The following is a 19,990-nucleotide window of genomic DNA, read 5'->3' as shown; positions in this document are numbered from 1 at the left end:
TAAGTCTTCACATCTCACAGTTTAGAGAAGAAATATTTCTAAAGAAGAACACAAGTTACAGAAGGTAAGATTCTGACATCATGTGACTAACAGGAACTCATGCCTGTAAGTACCAAAACATCTACATTTCATGGAGTAATTTTTGAAATAGACATTAAGAATGCATGTCCTTGGGGTCCTCCTTGTTGCTTCCAAAACATTACTGAAGTATTGGACTCTTCTCCTGAAAGGATTCAAGCAGATGGATAATACTGTGCAGGATCAGCACTGAAAATTTGAGTCACTTTGCATATGGGAGGATGATTAGTTCACCATACTGGTGGCATCCTAAGGAAATAGCCAGTTCTGTGAATGAATGTGAAAAGTTCCTGCTGCCCTCATGAGTGCTAGAGCTGCCAGTTAGGTGCAGATTTGAATGCATCAAAAGATACTGCCAGGAAATCAAGTGTTCAGAACTGTTCCTTTGGAGTTTTTGTTCCCCTTCAGAGAAACGCAAATGTGCTTGGTGAAGAGAAACAAAAGATTGAAGCTGAGAACTTCCAGCAGTTTTCACTGAGTTGCATTTAGAACAAGAGAGCTATTCCCTCATAGCATTGACAATAGCTATTTAATCTAATTGTTGTAGACTTCAGCAATTTCTAGCCAGCAATTCTAGACTACCAGTTTCTAGTACATTAATTGACATTCAAGTTACATCACTTTACATTCTTTCACATGTCCAATAAGAAAATATATAGAAAAAAAAAAAGATAACTTTGATACGTCTGCTGGCATTGGAAAAGTTGGCCTCGAAGCTTGAAGGGAACTTAGGGGAACTCACAGCATGTAAGCTTGAATATTGCTCTGCTTATACTGCTGTCTCTGGTTATATGAAATATTAGGGTTGGAATTAGGTCTGCCAAAAAAATGAAGATTTGGACTGTCCAAAATCATTGTTGAATTTGTGTTTAGTTTATCAAATAGTTCACACTGAAGGAAAAGATATCTTTCTGGGAACACGGTGTTTTGATATTTTCAGACTGAGATGTTTCAATTTTTCACTCTAGAACAACATTGTATTTCAAAACTTATCATTCAGTGACACTTAGAAAGCATTCAAGTAACCAGAAATGAGCTAAACAGTTTGTTTCAGGTCAAACAAAAGTCCTCGCTCGATCCACTATCTTTTTGCTTAAAATATCATTTATTTACATGGCGTTGTTACTCCTGCAGGCAACAGGCAGCCAGCTGGTTCCCTGACAAGCACAGAGGAATGCAATGGGGAAACTTTCATTGCCTTAGGATAATGCTGCAGGGAAACCTGGATAGCTTTTGTGACAGCAACATAGAGGTGTGGAGGCAGGATGAGAACTGCAGAAAGACTTATACCAGATCCCTGACATTATTATTTTGCACTGGGGTGATCCAGTGCCTATCCATAAAAATGGTGATGAGTCTTAAAGTAGTACTGGGAAGACCTTTTGCAAACCTAGCCTGCCTGAGAAAGAGGAAAGTCTGCAGCCAGGATTTTTCATCCTCTTTTTTAATGTGAGCAACTTTGTTCCCGCAAAAGAGGAAGAAGACAACTTGTTTTCCTTTTTAGCTGCCATTATTGCTAGTATTATGTCCTGATAAATGAAACAACGTAGCATCATACACAAATGCAGTACAGTGAAACATACAAACAAACAAAAAACTTAACAAATGGAGTCTGAGCTCTTCAGATTACATAGGTAGGGTGAAATTAAGATTTCAGATTAACTGTCTGTGCTTGCCTTGATCTTTATTCAGTACAGGCTACTTTCTAAAAACTGTTTTTATGTTTCACATGATGGTTACCAAAATGCAGAAGTACGCTGAGAGACATTAAGAGTGCAAAACATCTCCTATTTGATAAGATCAAGCAGGTTTTAGAAAAACAAATTACATGACATAACAGATACTTTGCTTTCAAGGGAAATCTGGGGCACATTTTTTTAGACCAAAACACTAATATCCTGCTCTGCAAAGCAGAGCATAACCGCCATTATGATACAACAGTAACACATAATTTTTGGCTAATTTGCCCTTGTAGGCAGAACCTGTTTTAAAGAGTGGTCATTTTCTATCAATAAATATTACTGCCTTGCTATTTGGCTTTGCCTGAAGAAAATTTACTTGCACAGTTGATCTGAATAGCTGCTATATGCTGAATGCTTTTTTAAATTTTGTCTTTTAAAATTCTACTTGTTCACAATTTAGATATGTCTTTGATGGCTATATGGGTTAGATACTGACAAAGCTGACTAGAATGAGAACAGATGCTAGACAAGTTTTCTCTGACTCTTTCAGTTTTTGTCAGTCTTCTTTCCCTTGGGCTTTTCTGATTAGGGACTGTAGCTCCTTCCAAGACATGCTTTTGGGATGTGACTTCTCCTTTCGTAAGAATAAGCTAACTCCCTAGACTTGCTTCGCTTATAAATTCTGACTGCATTTATCACCCTCAAAGGATTTATTCTGCTTACTCCCATGCCCATCATCTACTTCTAGGAGATAGCACTAACTGAGTTGGCACTTGAATCATACTGAGTGCGGGAAATAGGAGTACTGGAATGGCATGTGAAGCAAATTAAATCTCTGTAGCACTGGAAGGTCAATCAGCCGAATGATCTTTCAAAGCGTGTAACAGAAGAGTCCCTATAGCTTCCTGGCATGCACTTCCCTGCCAGCCCTGTTCTAATTCCCATGTGAATGCAGGCACGGTCCTGAGCCCAGGAGGTGTGGAGTAAATCTACAAAATGCTCCTCAGGCTGGGGAGGGTCTCTGCATTCACTGCAGGTCATGCAGGCCTGAACACAGCAATACAGTGAAGACAGACGTGTGTAGCAGGGCTTGCCCTCACCATTTGTTATAAAGTGCATTACCCACTGCTAAATTGTTATGAGAACCTCCTTCCCATTCCCTTTTTGTATGCAGCCACCTTATAGGCTTGAAGCTTGCTGTGCTAGGCACTATGCAAAGCTGTGGGAAATAAATGCTGTCACAGGAGAAAGGAAAAACTGTGTCAGCAGTGTGCAGACTGCTTGTACTAATAGGCATGAAGGAACATTTTGGCACTGCCAGAGGTCAGCAATATTCTTCCCTCATGAGTGGGTCTCTCCTCTGGTGCAAAAAGAAGACAGCAGAAGAAGGGAGCTCAGAAACTCCTGTTAATGGAGCATTTCTGGGTGGGACCAGACAGACAGGTCTTGGGAAAGTTCAGGTGACACAGAAGGGATTTGGACACGGCGATAGACAGGGGCAGCACCTCACAAGTGGATGGGGCAGCATGGATGATGTTAGAGGAGACTTGTCATGAGGGATAGCCAGCTTTGTTTGCTTTCCAAACATATTATCAGTTAAGGCTGTGTAATGCCTCAATGACACTTTGAATTCTCTCTGAGCTAAGCTGAAGACATGCTGTTCTAATTGTGAGATTCATACTTGCAGCACTTATGGCTGTCCCAGGCAATTTCAAAAGCACTTATGGACTCAAAAACCTGTTTTTTTTAAGTTTTTTTTTTTCTTTTTCTTTTTTTCTTTTCTAAGAGATCTGACATGGATAATCCATATCTTATATATGAAATGGGGAGATCTGCTATTGATTGAAGCAGTTCACCAGGAAGGTGAGAGTAATAGCCATATAAGAATGAGACAAGTGGGTTTATGCTTTTTCTAGTGAAGTGTTAAACCTTATATATTAAAAATAAAATTGTAACTCACATGTGAGATAGACAGTAAAGGTATATGAACTGCTGTATATGAACTGCTGTTTCGGCAGTATTGAAATCTTACTGCTCAGAAAAGAAAGTGTCCAGCTGCTTCAGATAACTTGAATGCTTTCTATGTCTAAGAAGAAATATGCAAATAAAGTCCAGGGCCAAATCTATAAGGAAAGTCCCGCATTTACAAGTGAAAATCTGACATAACAATAGTTTATTCACATCCCTAGCCCCTGGATGTAATCATCTGGTTTGCTGAAAACACCTGGTTGTCCCTGAATGCTTGGAAAGCAAATGGTATCCTGGGCTCCATCAAAAGAAGGGTGGCCAGCAGGTACAGGGAGGTCCTTGTCCCTCTCTACTGCTCTTGTGAGGCGCCATCTGGAATACTGTGTCCAGGTCTGGAGCCTCCAGTACAAGAAAGACAGAGAGCTGTTGGAGAGGGTCCAAAGGAGAGCCACAAAGATGATCAGGGGGCTGGAGAACCTCCCCTGTGAATACAGGCTGAGAAAGCTGGGCTTGTTCAGCCTGGAGAAAAGAAGGCTACAGAGTGACCTACTTGCTGCCTTTCAATACCTTAAGGCAACCTATAAGCAGGAGGGGAATCAACTCTTTGAAAGGGTAGATAACAGCAGGACAAGGGGAAATGGCTTTAAGTTGGGGGAGAAAGGTTGGATGTCAGGGGGAAGTTCTTTACAGAGAGAGTGGTAAAGTACTGGAACAGGCTGCCCAGAGAGGTTGTGGATGCCCCGTCCCAGAAGGTGTTCCAGGCAATGTTGGATGGGGCCCTGGGCAGCCTGGTCTAGCATTAAATGGGGAGGTTGGTGGCCCTGCCTATGGCGGGGGGTTGAAGATTCATGATCCTTGAGGTCCCTTCCAACCCTGGCTATTCTGTAATTCTGTGAAATGGCTAACTGGTGGAAGTCTGAAGCAAAGCTTTAAAAATTTTCTGTTTGAAAAAGTTTCATTGGTAGTCCGTAGTATCCATTTCCCTGTGTGGCTGGCATATAATGGCATGGTACATTACAGCATGTAATGCACTTAACCATGACATTTCATTGTCTTAGTCACTATTACACTGTCAAATACATCTTCTTAAAGCTTATCATTACATGCTTGACATTATTTTAATACCTTTGGCAACCACATTTATAAATAGATCACAGACAGATAGCAGGGCCAGACCTGCATTTTCCTGTTACTTCCTGTCCTACTTGAGACTAACTTTCCCCAAAGGTATTAGAATGTATGTACAATATATGAGAAAAAATCCCCCTTCCCATTTGTTTTCACTGTCTGTGTAAGCAGATGGAGATCTCTTTCCAACAGTGGTCTGAATTACACAACTAGCTCAAGACCCTAGATCAGCAGAAACTGAAGACCTTTTGTTTTCTTTAAGGATGGTGTTATCAAAACAGGAAGAAATTGACTAAAAGAACACTATGTCTTTTATATTCGTTAGCCTCCCAGTTCTCATTGAACTGATAAAATGTTCCAGGAACTATGTCCCTCCGGGTGGGTATGAAAATATACTGGGAAAATTCTTTAAAGAATACTACCAGGTGGCTTGAGATCAACTTTTTGATTTTGTTTTAGAAAGAGTTGGGTGTAAGAAAAACTGATATGAATGGGAATTCTCCCACTTTCTTTCCTTCCTTTCAAGGCACAATGGATAAATTACTGGCTCTAAAAAACAGAATATCATTATATTCATTTATATGAGCTGTGATATTCTAAGGAAACGAGATTTTCTCTGAAAAAAAGGGGGAAGAAAAAGCCCCATGTATGTTTTTTGTACTCATTAATCACAACAAGTACTAATAACTTGCATAGAGATAGTGGAGAAGATCACTCAGCATATAGCATGCAGGAATTATCCTTGATTCATATTTACTGATAAGCAGTAGTCATTTAGTTTTGTTCAGCAAGATTATATGGACTCCATTCCTACAGAACTGTTTATCATTCACTAGTAAGAAAACAAGTCAACACTACTCTTGTAAATGATCCTTGATGCCTACTTACAAACACATTCTCTTGTTAATTTAAACTTCAAAATAAAAAAGAAACTCCCATTATTAAAAAGAATACTTGAGATTCTTAGAAGTATTTCACTAACACACTAATTCTCATTCTTATTTGATCCCATGCTTAGACAGTTCCTGAATTTCACGCCAAGATCTTTAGGGTGATTTGGATAATTATTTCAACCATACCACATGGCTGATTTAAACCAATTTTTCCTGGTCTCTACTTGTCTCTCATTCAGAGCCAGACAAAAGATTGAAATGATATTATTGTTTCTGGCATGAAAAAGAAAATTCCAGCTAAGCTGGAGTCCAAAACAACTATTTTAAATATCCTAAACCAAACAGTACTTATTTTGTTTATGTTATGCTTTTTTAATATAGGCTGACTTAACTATCACCAAAACTTGCTCCAAAACAGGAAGCAGAACAAAATACAAAACCATATTTAGATAGAAAAAACTTAAAGTGGTTCAGTAATTCTTGGTAATCAAAATCTCGCAAATCAAAACAAATTGTACCGAAGCCATCACTTCAGTACATAGTGTATGTACATATAGGCATATAATACATAGATACACACAAATAGTTATGCATAATATACACATAGTACAAATATAAATGGGATAAATTGAATAATCTAAAAAATGCTAAGAGCTTCAACTGTATTTTTCTGCACTGAGTAATCCCTCAATAGCAGCTGAGTGGAAGACTCAATACCATGAAGTAGTTTGAGATGTCTCAAGCTAGTTAATACATTTGCATTGGAAGAAGCAAAGAATTATTGAACTTGTTATTTCATTCCTCTGCTCTCAGACACACTACAGATGTGTACCTATTTAATTGCACTGTGGCCATCAGGCAGTCAGCATTCTAATATTAACAAGCTGCTTGATACAGAGAGTCTGACTGACTCTCCTGTTATTATTTTCCTTCATGGGTCTGAACTTCTCACATGAACTTCTCACATGAGACTTCTGAGACTTCAAACTCTTCATGTGTTTGTGTGCTTGTTTGATTTTATTTTTTCTGCAGTAAGAAATCTAACACAGCAGATCCCCTAGAAATTCAGGGTGAAGAAGGGGAAGTGCCAAAGTTAATGTTTTCAGTGAAGAGCATCTAAGCTCTTGGTACGCATTTGCAGTGTTGCACCAAAAGCAGATTTACAGACCGTTATTTGTTAAGGTTGGTGCATTTATTCCTATGGGATACTTCATCCTTCATATACACATGCCGTATATCCTTTGCAAGATTTCTATGCTGGCACTCTAACAACAAAATACTGATTTAAAACTTCAAAAATTCCAAAATTAGAGTAGGATCTTCTGAAATGCTAAACTTATAATTTCTCTTACTTGCTTTCAAGATATTTTCTATGTGCATACAATATTCGTTTTTTGTTTGTTTGTTTGTTTATGTTTTTTAATCAGAGTAGAGATTTAGACTGTCTTGAAACAATCGTATCTGTAGTTTTGCTGGAGCTGTTTTAAAACTGTGTTTTTAGAACACACTCTACATAATAATACACAGCAGAAAAGCCTTACACCACAGAGAGGCTAACAAATTATTTTTCATTTACAAATAGTGTAGGTGATAGAGCACTGGCACAAGTTGGCCAAAAAAGTTGTGGAGTGCCATCCTTGGTCATCTTCAAGAACAACCTGGACATGGACCCGTACAACCTGCTCTGTTTGAGTGAGCCTTAAGAGAATGGGAATCAGAGTAGATGTTCTCCAAATATTCCTGTCAACTCGAACCATTCTGTAATTCAACTAAGACTAGACAAGGCAGAATTACAGAAGAAGGCCACTTGACACTTTTGTTTCCAGGACTTCCAGAGGCATCAGATGTCTCTGCTTTTAGTAACTTCAAACTTATAGTTGAAGAGCAGCTCCTGGAGGGAGCATGGGTAGTCACTGTCCTCTTGTCCATAGTCAGATAGCAGCACCATCGGAAAACCTGTACATAGATGTCAAGATTTGGCCACTTATTGTGGCCTTTCAGATCAGAAGCAATTCTTTTGTAAGAATGAAGTTCTGCGTGAAAGATAAAATCCACAAAAAGAGCTTAGCTAGGTCTGTTACAGAGCAATGTAGAACTTGATTCTGTTATTAGCATGTTTTTCACTACCTACTGGTAAGTATCAGGTTTTGTTGAGAAGTTAAACAAGTTCCTCTGTGTAAAGCAAAATGGAGATAGTTAAAACATTCTTTCTTTAAGATGCTGATAAGATAAAAATCACAAAGTACCATGCCAAAATAATGCAACCTTTATTGTCTGCTACAGCAATAGGAAATTCTTTTCTCACTTGGACTTCTGTCTTTTCTCTATGAGGTGTGGAATGCTGCAGACTCTGTGCTAAAGATGAGATGACACAGTATCCTTGTACTGAAGAATCTCAGGCTGTAAAAAAGAAACCTGTTTCCCCTCCAAATGTTATCAGCAGTGGAAAAGAGAGTGGAAAGGACCTCTTCTGTGATTATGAAATATGCATGAAGTGACAACCAGCTAAGTGTGACAGCATTTTGCCTTACTTTGTCATAGAGTATATCCAGATAAGCAGTGGTAAATTGAGTCAAGGCAATTTAAAATGCTACGCTCTGTGTGCTAGCAGTTCCTCTCACTGTGGTTAAGGGGACAAAGATAGGAGTAACTGCAGATTCCTCAACACTGAAGTTCACAGCTTGATGTATAAATTTCAGGTACCTTGAGTTCAGTTTTCCATATATGATGTCAAATGGATGCACTGTGACAGAGCCTAATCCATATGTTTTCAGAGAAGGTTAACAAAACCAAGTGAAAAGCAGATAGGAAACAGCATAGCCTATCTCCTCCTAGTCCTATCACAATTACTTTGTGGGTCATGACTCTGAAGTACTTAAGATTTTCTGACACCATTTTTTTCCTTTTGCATTACTATTATATAGCTTACAATATGAAGAACACATTCTCTTTTCTTTTTGAACTTTAACTTTGAACTACATTTTTGGCCAACAGGACAGCCTTTGGTAATGTCTTCCACAGCCTAATTATGTTTTGTATGGGATAATATTTCCTTTTATCTGGTTTGAATTTGCCACCTCTTATTTCTTTGAATTCTTTATTGTCATGCATGTTATCAAGCAGTAAGGATAGAAACTCCTGCTCTGGTATCTTGGTAATATTCATTATTTCCTATGCTCTTCTCATGTCTCCTCTCATTCAAAGCCTTTCACAAATAAACAGTCCTAGTCTTTTGAATCTAATCTCCTAAAATAGTTTTCTTATGTGCCTAATAATTTTCAGTGCCCCACTCTTACCTCTGCCCAATTTTGCAATATCCTTTGTGGGGTGGTGTGTGCCGGGTGCAGTAGCCATATGCCATGAGGCCCTGCCATCCACGTGTATTCCCTATTATAATGCAAAAAAATGAAGTCATTTTAAATTGTTAAGGTTATGAAAATTTCATAAAAGGCCTAACTTTTCATTATAACCTAGGCAGAAATAATATTGAGTTTCTTATTTCTTATTTATGGAGAAAATCTCCAAATCTCCAATTTGACTCTATTTTGTGCAGCATTCTTGATGACAACTCTATCTGGAAATATTTTATCAAATAAATACCAAAACAAAAGGATCCTATAGTAAATAATGACCATGAGAAATAGCAGCCGAGGATAGATCTGGAAGGATATTTAGATCCTAATTACTCATATAGTCCAAGAGAAAACTTTGGTTGCTAAAGGCTGCTAAGTGAGTGTGTTTGTGTAATAGTTCAGCTGGGATGTGTGCTTTGAAATGAGTTTCCTGTAAGTCTCTATTTACTACAGTCTGGCTCTCATGTCAGAGCACTCTGCACAAGGATGTGGAGCTAGAAGTCTCAGATTCTAATGGGTGTCCAGCCCACAGCACCTGACTTAAGCTAATTTGCTACAAAGCCCCTGTAATTAATATTGTGTAGGCTTCAGGTGATTGACATCCCATGAGTTTCTGTACAGATATAGTCTTCTTGTCTTGTACTCCTTGCCAGTGTCTTTTGACCAGCCACTTCAATCCTGAAGTAGCTAAGCTCAAGACCAAAATCAGCCCATGACTTTCAATTATGATCAATCTTACTCATGAAGTTTGTGGGTCCCTTCTAATTCAGGAGATTCTATGATTCTATAAATAAGTCTCCTAGTGCTCTCTCTACTACAGAGGTGATGAAATATGTCAAGACTGAGATTATTACAGATGAAGAGACCATCTGATTGTTCAGCCCTACTGATGAGGTAGAAAACATGCCTGGGGTGTGAATGTAAATGTTTAATCTGAGATTGTTTAGGAGAGTAGAATTATTCAACAAGAGTCCTTTAAAGATCACCTAGTCCAAGATGCTCTGGATTTTTGTGAACAAGGGACAGGTGAAGAGCAAAGATCGGAATTATTCTGGGAAAAGCAAAGAGAAACAGGGACTGTTTTTGGAAAAAGGGAGCATTAGGCCACCAAACGGTGCCTACAGTGAGCATGGAGTCACATCTTGATTTCAGGTTCATCCCAAAGGAGATATATTTGCATTCCCCTCCAAACAACTATAGTTGATCCTCCCGCACTTCCCCAGCTACGTCTTTATCTGCGCAGAGTACAGGCAGAAGTAAATCCCACTTGGTACACACACGGCCCAGAACTTTCCTGCATCAGCACATGCTGGTATGAGACAGTTCTGAGAAAATGGGCTCATGTTTTGTGCACCTAGTCAGTTCTTATTCCTTCATCAGACTGAGAAGTTAAAAGGGAAAACAAGGGAAAATGAAGATTTGAGGAGGAGAAAAGAGACAAAATGCCAAGACAAAATACCTGAGGTAGTAGTAATGGAAACAAGTAGGTTATGGACTATTCTGCTTACCTAAAAACCCTATTGATTAGTAACGCAGAAAAACTCCTTAGTGCTGTATCTTTTTCTCCAGACACAGAGGGCAACTGAAATACAATCTCCTGTTTGAAAAGCAAAAGCATCAGAGGATGAAGATAGGGCACACATGGGAACATCTGCTCTTCCTGAAAGATAAGCATGCAATAGGATGGGAACTATGACAAAATCACAGGCATCAGTTTACCAGTCATGCAGTGGGGAGGAGCAAGGTTTGAAGGGAGAAAAATGAAAGGTAAGAGGGTGAAGTTAAAAATACCTATGGAAAAGAGAGGGTGACTTGCTCTAATAAGAAACATTTCTGCATCTTCCTTTCTTATTTTAGCTAATATTTCAGCCAAAAAGTTCTGCCAGTATTCCTCACTTCCAATAATTTCAGTAATCCTCACTACCAGCAGTCAAAAGGAAGAGAAATACAAAGTGACAACAAGGTGAACAGGTATAACTGGATAGGAGGAAAGAAAAATCTTGCATGGAAATACAAATACATTTAGGATCAATATAAAATAGGAATAAGTAGAGAATAAAACTCATATTTGATAAACAGTAATATTTATATTACATAAATATACAGGGACAATGTATCATAGATGTGGATGATACAGCTACAGGCATATTTCTATTTTTGCTTCCAAAAGCAAAACACTTGGGCTTAAACTCAGAAAAGGAGGATATCCAGCTTAGACAGGCATGTCAGGCAATCTGCTAAGGGATATAATGTTCTCATAAAGTGTTTGGGTATTTTCTCTCAGAACTTTCTATAACTGCAGTGCTTAGAGCATTTACCCAAACTACAGGCATGCACGAAGTAGAGGAACTGGTAATAAACCACAGGAAAATCCTCAAGAGGTGATGTAAGTTTTCTGTCTTAGCAAATTGAGATCTATAACAAAATGGAGTTTGATAAGACAGTGGTTGAGATCACCACTCTGCATGCATGCAGCAATTCAGCTAGTTTTTGAGGTTCTCTTCCTGTCACTTAGTTCCTCTTTATATGTCTTTACCACATACACCAGGGACCATGGCTTCCTGCATATGATCAGTGATTTTTGATCATCTGAATAAAAGGGCATTAAATTCTGTAAAGCAACATTACTAGCGACAGTGAACTCTGTATTAAGTTTATGTTCTTTCTCTGTTTCAGAGAAATGTGTAAATATGTTCACTTTCTAAATCTGATAGCACTAGGTAGATATCTTCCAGTCTGAGTATGATTAAGTCATGTAAAACTACATACTAGTAAACACACAAACAAACACACATATACAATCTGTATGTATGGCAGTTTGTGGGAGTCAAAAATGGGTGTACGCTGTTAAGTGTTAATGTAAAAACAGCTGGAGGATGCTGTTTGCCACACACAGCTGCTATATGTACAGGTCTTACAAAAACCCCAAATGGTGCCAAATTTTATCAATTGATACCTTCCTTATTCTTTGCATATACACAAGTATGGAATATGCTTGTAATGCTTTATTTTTGCAGGCTAGAGAAACAAAGGACATTGGAAAAAGGTTTTCAAAATATTTTGCTAACACTTGTCGAATACTGTTACCATTTCAAAGATTTGTACAACAAATCATAATGTGGCTTTAAAATGAACTTGGTTTGGTTATGTTAAAGTGACATTTGCACCCTTATTTAATAAGTTATAATATTTTTACAATTTAAAATTTTCCTTTTGATCAGGAAAATAGTCTTAAAATTGCTCCCTTGATTGTAATATAACTGTGAGAAATCTATACTGATGGCATTAGTGCACTGTTATCAGCCTCTTGTTCATACTATTCCAAAGAGTAATGGGATATTTTGCAGTGATTTATCCTCAGATATTCTTTCATGGTCAGAAATGCTAATCGTTGTGCAGAATATAATGAGAAGATTTTTCGCAAGCAATTATCACTTAAGGACTTCAAGGTACAAAGTGAGGTGAAATTAAACTTACATAATTGTGTCATCTATGCTGAAGAGATCTCTCAATCACGCACTTGCTGGAAAGTAATCATCTTCTTGGGTTCTGCTTGCAGACAAGATTTGGTTTGACTCCTTGCAATGTCTTCTCTTTCCACAGAGCCGTTCAAAGACAGTTTGTGAGATTTATTTCTAAAAACCTTGTCTGAAAATAAAAGTATTTTAAAACCAAAATATTTCCTCCCTCACATGCACTCAAGCAGCATCTCTTATTTTCTGCCTGGGATCAATGGGCTATGAGCAGTCAGTCCAAGAGATATGAAGTATCACCTTTTATGTGGCTGATTTCTAAAATTAATTCATAAGTTTTATTTTGATTTAACTTTGAATTAAAAGTTCAGTATTTAAATTATAATTGTCACATCCTTTTGGATTTCATGAGCAGCATGTGACATTGCTCAGATACAGACTGTCATTGCTCTTGCATAATTGGTAACTTTCCTCCTGTTACTCTATTATACATATATTAATGTGGCTAAAGCACAGATAATAGCAGAATTTTCAAACACATACACTATTTTGTTTTATGGATCACGAAAAGCAAAACTTTCTAGTAAGCTCTCTGACAGCACTGAAGGCAGATGAGATTCTACTCAGGGCAAGGCTTTAAAAGCATTGGAGCACTTATCTCTACTTTCTTCCAGCGACCAGAAGAACAGCTAGCAGCATCATTTACAGAGAAAACAGCCCATTTTCTATCTTTCTCTCTTGTCCCTTGTTCCACAAAGTTCTTTGGAACTGTACAATACAGCTGTGCTACAAAAATCTGAAAAATACAGAATTCAATTACAAAATTTGGTTACAACTGAGCATCTGCAGTAATGAGGATCTTGAGAGTTTAACTAAGAATCAACTAGTGAACAGGGTGTCTGCAATTCATCAAAGGGTTAATCAGGGCCATGCAAGTCTTTTGTGATATTGTAGAACGGTGCATATACTAAGAGGTGTAAGCAAGGACCAAACACCTGATGCTGATACAAGCTGACATTTTTATGTGAGCTTAGGATGCAGATAAAGTAACTAATCAGTTAAAAAGATCACAAAAGATTCCTAATGTGAATTTAAAGGTAATAGGAGAATGTGCAAGATAATGTCTGAGGAAGCAGTTGACTACATTTCAGCAGAGAACACAGATTGAACTCATTGTCTTCAGGCTTTTGGGGGAGTGAGTGCCATTGTCACTGGTGCATGCCTGAAATTATCTCAGCAGCCTGGATAAAGACATATTTGTGGTGAACCTGTGCTGTATCTTCTTGGATGCTTGAACTTGTCTGAGAGTATTCAAGAGTTGGTCCTGGAAGCAGGCTCTAGAGCCATCAGCTGTGACCACGAGGAGAGAACATCTACCCTACGTGACAGCAGTCCCAGATGTGGCAGAGGAATGGGAAATTTGGTAAGTGAAAACTCAGGGCAGCAATCTGTATTTTAATAGACAATGAGTTATGCAGGTCAGGGAAAATTATGTTGTAATTATCACCATAGGTTTTTTTATCATTACATGGAGATTGTTATGAAAATAGCTGGGATTCATATATTCTAAAGATCAAAAGTGTCCCAAACTATTTTAGGACGCATTAGGATAAATCCTCAGTAACCATGGAAGAATTCACTAATGGTCTTCTTTTGACAGACAGTGTCTTAAGTTGGAAATTTTTCATTAAATGTTGTACCTCCGTAAGAGAGGCTCTGAAACTATGGGCTTCAAATCCTAACCATATTATTTCCCATATATTCAAAGAACAGAATCCAGTGGTCTTGATTTTGTTTACAGAGGTTTCCAGGATCCCTCTTAAGGTTTAGGACCTTTCAAAACACAGAGCTGCTTCATTCTGCGGTCTGCATTTGAGGACTGATGAGCTAATCATCTATGTTTACATAGTAAACATACGAAAAACTATAGACATTTGATGATGTTTTTATTATCATTTCTTGAGGAATAATGCTTTTGGCACCCTGACTTGACTGATGAACAAAAATGGGAAAGAGTTCTGAAAATGTTCGGGAAGAAGAGAGTTGTGACATGAAATGATAACAAAAGGCAAAATGTTTCACTGGCCATATATTCGCATCTGTACAAAAGCATCCCTGTTTTGCCCTGATGTGGCATACAGAAAACAGACAACCGAATTTGTATTTTACAATCTAGATCCAATTCTGAGTACCAGGTTCTAAACGAAGAACATTAAAAGTATGTTTAATTTCTTGTATTCCTGGACTGTGTGGATTGACAGAAGGCTTTATGTAGGAGCTGTCACATCACTCCCAAGGCACTGTACAAGTGCTTTATGAGACTGCCTGGAAGTCACTGTGTTAGCTCAGCATCACAGCATCTGAGGCAGGTAGCAGGACCAGAAGGATCAACAGTTACTGGTATTGCAAAAGATACAGTGGGGAGAATGAATTCCCACAGACACTTTTGTTGTCATCTTTTGCATCTGAGTCTGCTAAAACCAAATTGCTTGGATTATCCCACTTCTACTTTGGGCTCAGGAAAAAATAGTGTAACCTTTTTTTGGCCACAACACAACAGAGAGGGAAGAGTTCACACTGACATCCAAGACATTTCATCTTAGCCATCTCACAAGGATTTATTTTTACCTAAAAGTCAAAACTAGCTTCCCACTTCACTGCACTGGAGCCTAAGCCAAACAGTACACTGTTTTCAAGGCTGTCCAGTGGATGAGTTGCAACCTTTACAGAAAATCCCATGGGTCCAGACATCCTAGGTGGAGGCTAGGAGCTCTTTCAAGGGGAGGCAGGTAACTTGGGTAAATGAACACTAAAATAAGAGGAAAGTAGGATTTCTTCATGTCCTTATCTCTGTATAGTTCTATGTCATTCTAGTCTGAAATTCAGTCTTACCTCTGAAGTTTCACAGAACAAAGGGCACACATATGTGATGTACAACATGTTGAATCTGTCCTTCTCAGTACACTGGAACATCTGGATTTAGGTAAAACTTGGACAGAAAATGATGAGGATTTGACTAACATTCCACATGGGATGAATTTTTCTTCACTCACATAAATCCTAAATAATAGGGTTTTATGAGATAGAGTGTAGCTGTGAGGCTGTAGTGCTTCCCTTCCTAGCACAGATGTTTCCACCACAGTGCTCAAGTGAGAGCAAGGGATGGAGCCTGCACCCTGGTCTTTCCCTGGGGCCAGAGCTGAGGGCTTCCTGACCACTTTAGACAGAACAGGCAGTGAGAGTCCCACCACACCTGGAATAGGCACTGCAGAGCACCATTGTAAGAGATAACAGACTGCAAAATACCTGTTTTTTTCTTTTTATGTGGAAATAGCTTGCATCTCGAGCTGTCTGAGTCATTCTTTAAGGACTAAGGACAGTCTGTAAACACCTAGAGCCATGGAGACACGGAATATTTTTTGGTCAAAAAGTTGGTCAAAGACCACTAAGTCCACTTGAACTCTATAGTGGATTATTGCATAAGGGTTATCACATGGCATGCAGGCCTTTCCTACCCAGACAGGTAGATCTAGGCCATAGCTCATCTGAAAAAATATCAGACCAGAGCCCCAAAGCTTTTGCTTTACTCAGGGAATATCTCTCTGTACCACTGAGGTTTTTGCTCTCTGCCATGTTGCTGGGCTGTAGCTCTGAGCCAGACCTAATGTAAACCTGAGTTATGGCATAGTTACCAGGAGGGTAGAGCACTATCTGTATTTCCTCAGTGTGGTTTGTCAATGCACATGGCTCCTGAAAGTAGAGATGGCAATATTTACCTGAGTTTTGTTTTCTAACACAAGATTCATAAAAGCAAATTCTCACTCTTGCTCTCTCCCTTTCTGTCTTCTGTGTCAGTTTCATACGCTTGTATGTGGACATATGAAAAAAATAACAAGCTTCCATTACATTTTCATTAAACTCATGAAATTTAGCTGCAATTGCATTTAGTGGGGGCACACACATTGATAGTAGCAGATAGCTGCTCCAGAGCTAAGTAATGAAAGGTCTTTGAGAGGCAAGAGAGTTTTCCCAAAGCAATCAAGAGTATGCTTTGGATGGCAACATTAATTTCTGTAGTTACCAAACACTGATAATTAAGGGCGTGAAAATCAAGGTGCTGCCCTTGTGAATGTATTGCATATTACAGACGTGGCCTTCTGCTAGCAATTACCTTGCCTATGCATAAGGGCAGTGTTGGATGAATGGCATAAGGGCTCACAGGAAATAACGTCTTTCTGAAACACAGAGCAGAATAAAGGAGACATAGAAAAAATGTGTGTTCCCAGAGATTGTTGATGAACCAAGAGAAGGAAATCTCATCCCACTTCAAAAAAAGGCTCCTAGTGTATGTTTTAGGTGTTTTAGGAATGCCCTGGTTGTGGTTGAGGCATTTTGCATTCATGTGAAGGTAGAGCTGCTATGGATCCAGAGCAGAGCACTTCTCTGTGTTGATATGGAGAGCAAAGTAATGACTTCTTTCTAAACATCAGCCTCTGACACTATAATCTTGTCATGTTCATCCTGTGATTTAATGCCTTTGCAGCACTGATTGAAAAAAAAAAAAAAAGGATCTGAGCAATTACTTATTTCTATTGGCATGGGCTTTGCACCATATGCTGTGTGATGAACAAATCTACTACAGGCACTGGAATGATAATTTGGGACTGCCTTAACAGACAAGACATGCCCCCTACAGCCCTAATCTGAAATTGGCTTGTGCCTCAGAAGAACAGGAGAAAAACTCAGGAAAACAGGAAAACAAGGAGTTATGTAGGTTTTGCTGAGGAGGTTTAGCTGGTGATGGGGAACCTGCAGGAGCCAGATGAGAAGGCTGGGCTCTGCAAGAATTCCTGATTAATTTGATGAAGATACACAGTTTTGAATGATAGAGCTTTGCACCATCCGCACGAGAGCAGCTGTATTCAGCCTGAAGAGTTGTATTGCTCACGACACCCTATGGACACGGCATCCTCTCTCATGTGTATATTTCTTCCTGTGGTCTGGGATGCAGCTTGAGCATCCGCTGTGGGATGAATGCCTCACTAAAGCTTGAAGGAGATAAGGCTAACAAACCTAAGGCATAGAACTTTGTTGCTTTTTCATTATTGAAAAACGTATTCATTGTAATACCTTCGTATTTGTGTTAAAACAGGTCTAGAGTGCAAAGTTTTTTGTTTTTTTTTTCTGAGGTGGAAACATTCATTCAGAAGATACTGACAAGAATAGTGGGCTATGAAACATAATGAATACTGACATCAAATTACACTAGTGGATATATAAATGTCTCCATTCTTATAAATATCCTAAATGCCTATAAAAATTTCCAATCCAGTGTTGGCAAGAATACTACTAATAGTAACAGGGATGTAATGGATGAGAACCCAGTACTTATCCTTCATTAGAGAACTATGACAGTGCACAGAGAGATGTTACTATGTTTACAGTCTGGAAATCATAAATACCATTCATTGCTTTGAGGTTTTCCCTGATAAACTAGACCTCTCCTCACAGAAGTAAAGGCAAAAGTGCTAGTAAAGTCATCCTAAGGAAACTTTTCACATCTTGTTTTTAATTACAAATCACAAACATCTCTTAAATAGAAGTGCTGGTAACTTTAAATATTCTAGTTCACAGCAGTCTGAATGTTTACTGTGATCTATGTTGCATTTTTAACCCTTTCCTGATGTGACAAATTGTAGTAAATATATATTTTTTATTGTCTCACAGTAAGACAAATCACCAAAACAAACACAGATCAAGATTCTGGAGTGTGAAAGGGATCCAGAAGTTCTGAACATCCAGCTCTGACCGCAAATAAATGGAGCATGTAATGGAGGTATCTCCATTTCCATCAATGAGAATCTTAAAGAAGAAAGAAGAAACTCTCAAGAGTGCAGTGTTGTCCATGCACTCACCCCAGCACAGGATCACTATGCTTTTCCCATTACTTGGAGGAGTTTATCTGCTCTATTCTTAAAAACTGCCAGTAGAGAGAGGAAGCACAGTTCTTGCAGTGTATCACTGTCCTCACACAGATGTTCTGCTTTGCAGGAATGTTTAATATCTTTTAAGACTTGTCATGCCCCTCCCTTCATCTTATCTCATTTGAAACTAAAAATCTTAATTTCTTTTTAGTTCTTGCAAATCACATTTTTGAAAGCTCTGAATGTTTTTGCTGTTCTTTTATTTCCTCTCTTTAACTAGTTGACACATTTTTTGAAGTGCCATGTGCAAATGGGACACAGTATCTCAATTAAGGCTTTGTGGAGTGAAATGATAGCTTCACATGTTATATCATAAGCCAATTAAAACTCTTTTTTGTGACATCTGCCTTGCTCACAGTAGTACACCACTGCTGACTCATGTTTGGCTTCTCATCCCTCATGACTCCTATGTCACCAGTACTAGAGCCAAGCTGTTCCATCCTACCCCAAATTTGTGATAATACCTTGCATTCGGATACATAGTATCCTTTCTCTTCACAGAATTAACTTCTTCCATTTCTCCTGGTTGTTTTAAGTTTCTATCCTGTCCCCCCTGCTGGTGGCAGTGCCTCCCAGTTTGCTGTCCCGTTGTCTGCAGACATGCTTACTGCTCTAGCACATTGGTCATCAGTTGCAAATCCACCATCTAGGGTAAACCCTCTATGGTACTTCACTCAATACAATCTTCCAGTACAACAATAAATCACTGGCAACATCTGCCTGTCTCCCAGTCAACTTCATCCTGGAGAAAATTTATTGTTTGCTTATTTGAATGCCACTCTTAAGTTTGTGATTTAAAAGCAAAAGAAATGGGGAAATAATCTCTGGCCATCATTAGACATTAGTTACAATTTAAATAAATCGCTAGACTATTTCCTTTGACTTGTGAGTACTTGGAGTAAGTTTAACACAGCTTCAGGTCCTTTCAGGGTTTGTCTCCTCAAAACAGCCAGGTTTTTTGTTTTTTTTTAATGGAGGTAAAATACATATACTTAAATGGTTCTCAGATGACAGCAAAATTTCAAACACAGGATTTCAACAGCTTTTGAAGGGGTTGCTTGTCATGTAATACAGATGCAAATAATAATGTTTAGCACCTGGTGTTAGTAAATACTAGCTAGAACAGCCTTCTCTCCTCTGTCTGAGGAAACAATAATAACCGATCTGCCTAGTCTCAACACAATATTCAGTGTGCTACCAGCACTGGGCTTGCAGGATTGTGTGGGGACTCTACTGGTCAGAAGGCCTGGGGGGAAAGCTTCCCTATTCCTCCGGCAAAGAAGCAGTTCTTCACCCACACAGGCAGAACAGAACGAGGACAGTCTTGCCTTACTCTGCCGTGACCAAGCACAGCTTCTAGGCAGGCTCCCCAGATATCCTTTGGTTTTGTTAAGATTGCTGCTGATGCTGTTGTTATTTATGAATATTTCT

Source organism: Phasianus colchicus, chromosome Z, assembly GCF_987193195.1.
Source record: "Phasianus colchicus chromosome Z, bPhaCol1.hap1.1, whole genome shotgun sequence".
Classification (NCBI taxonomy): Eukaryota; Metazoa; Chordata; class Aves; order Galliformes; family Phasianidae; genus Phasianus; species Phasianus colchicus.
Note: the sequence above shows the minus strand (reverse complement) of the source record.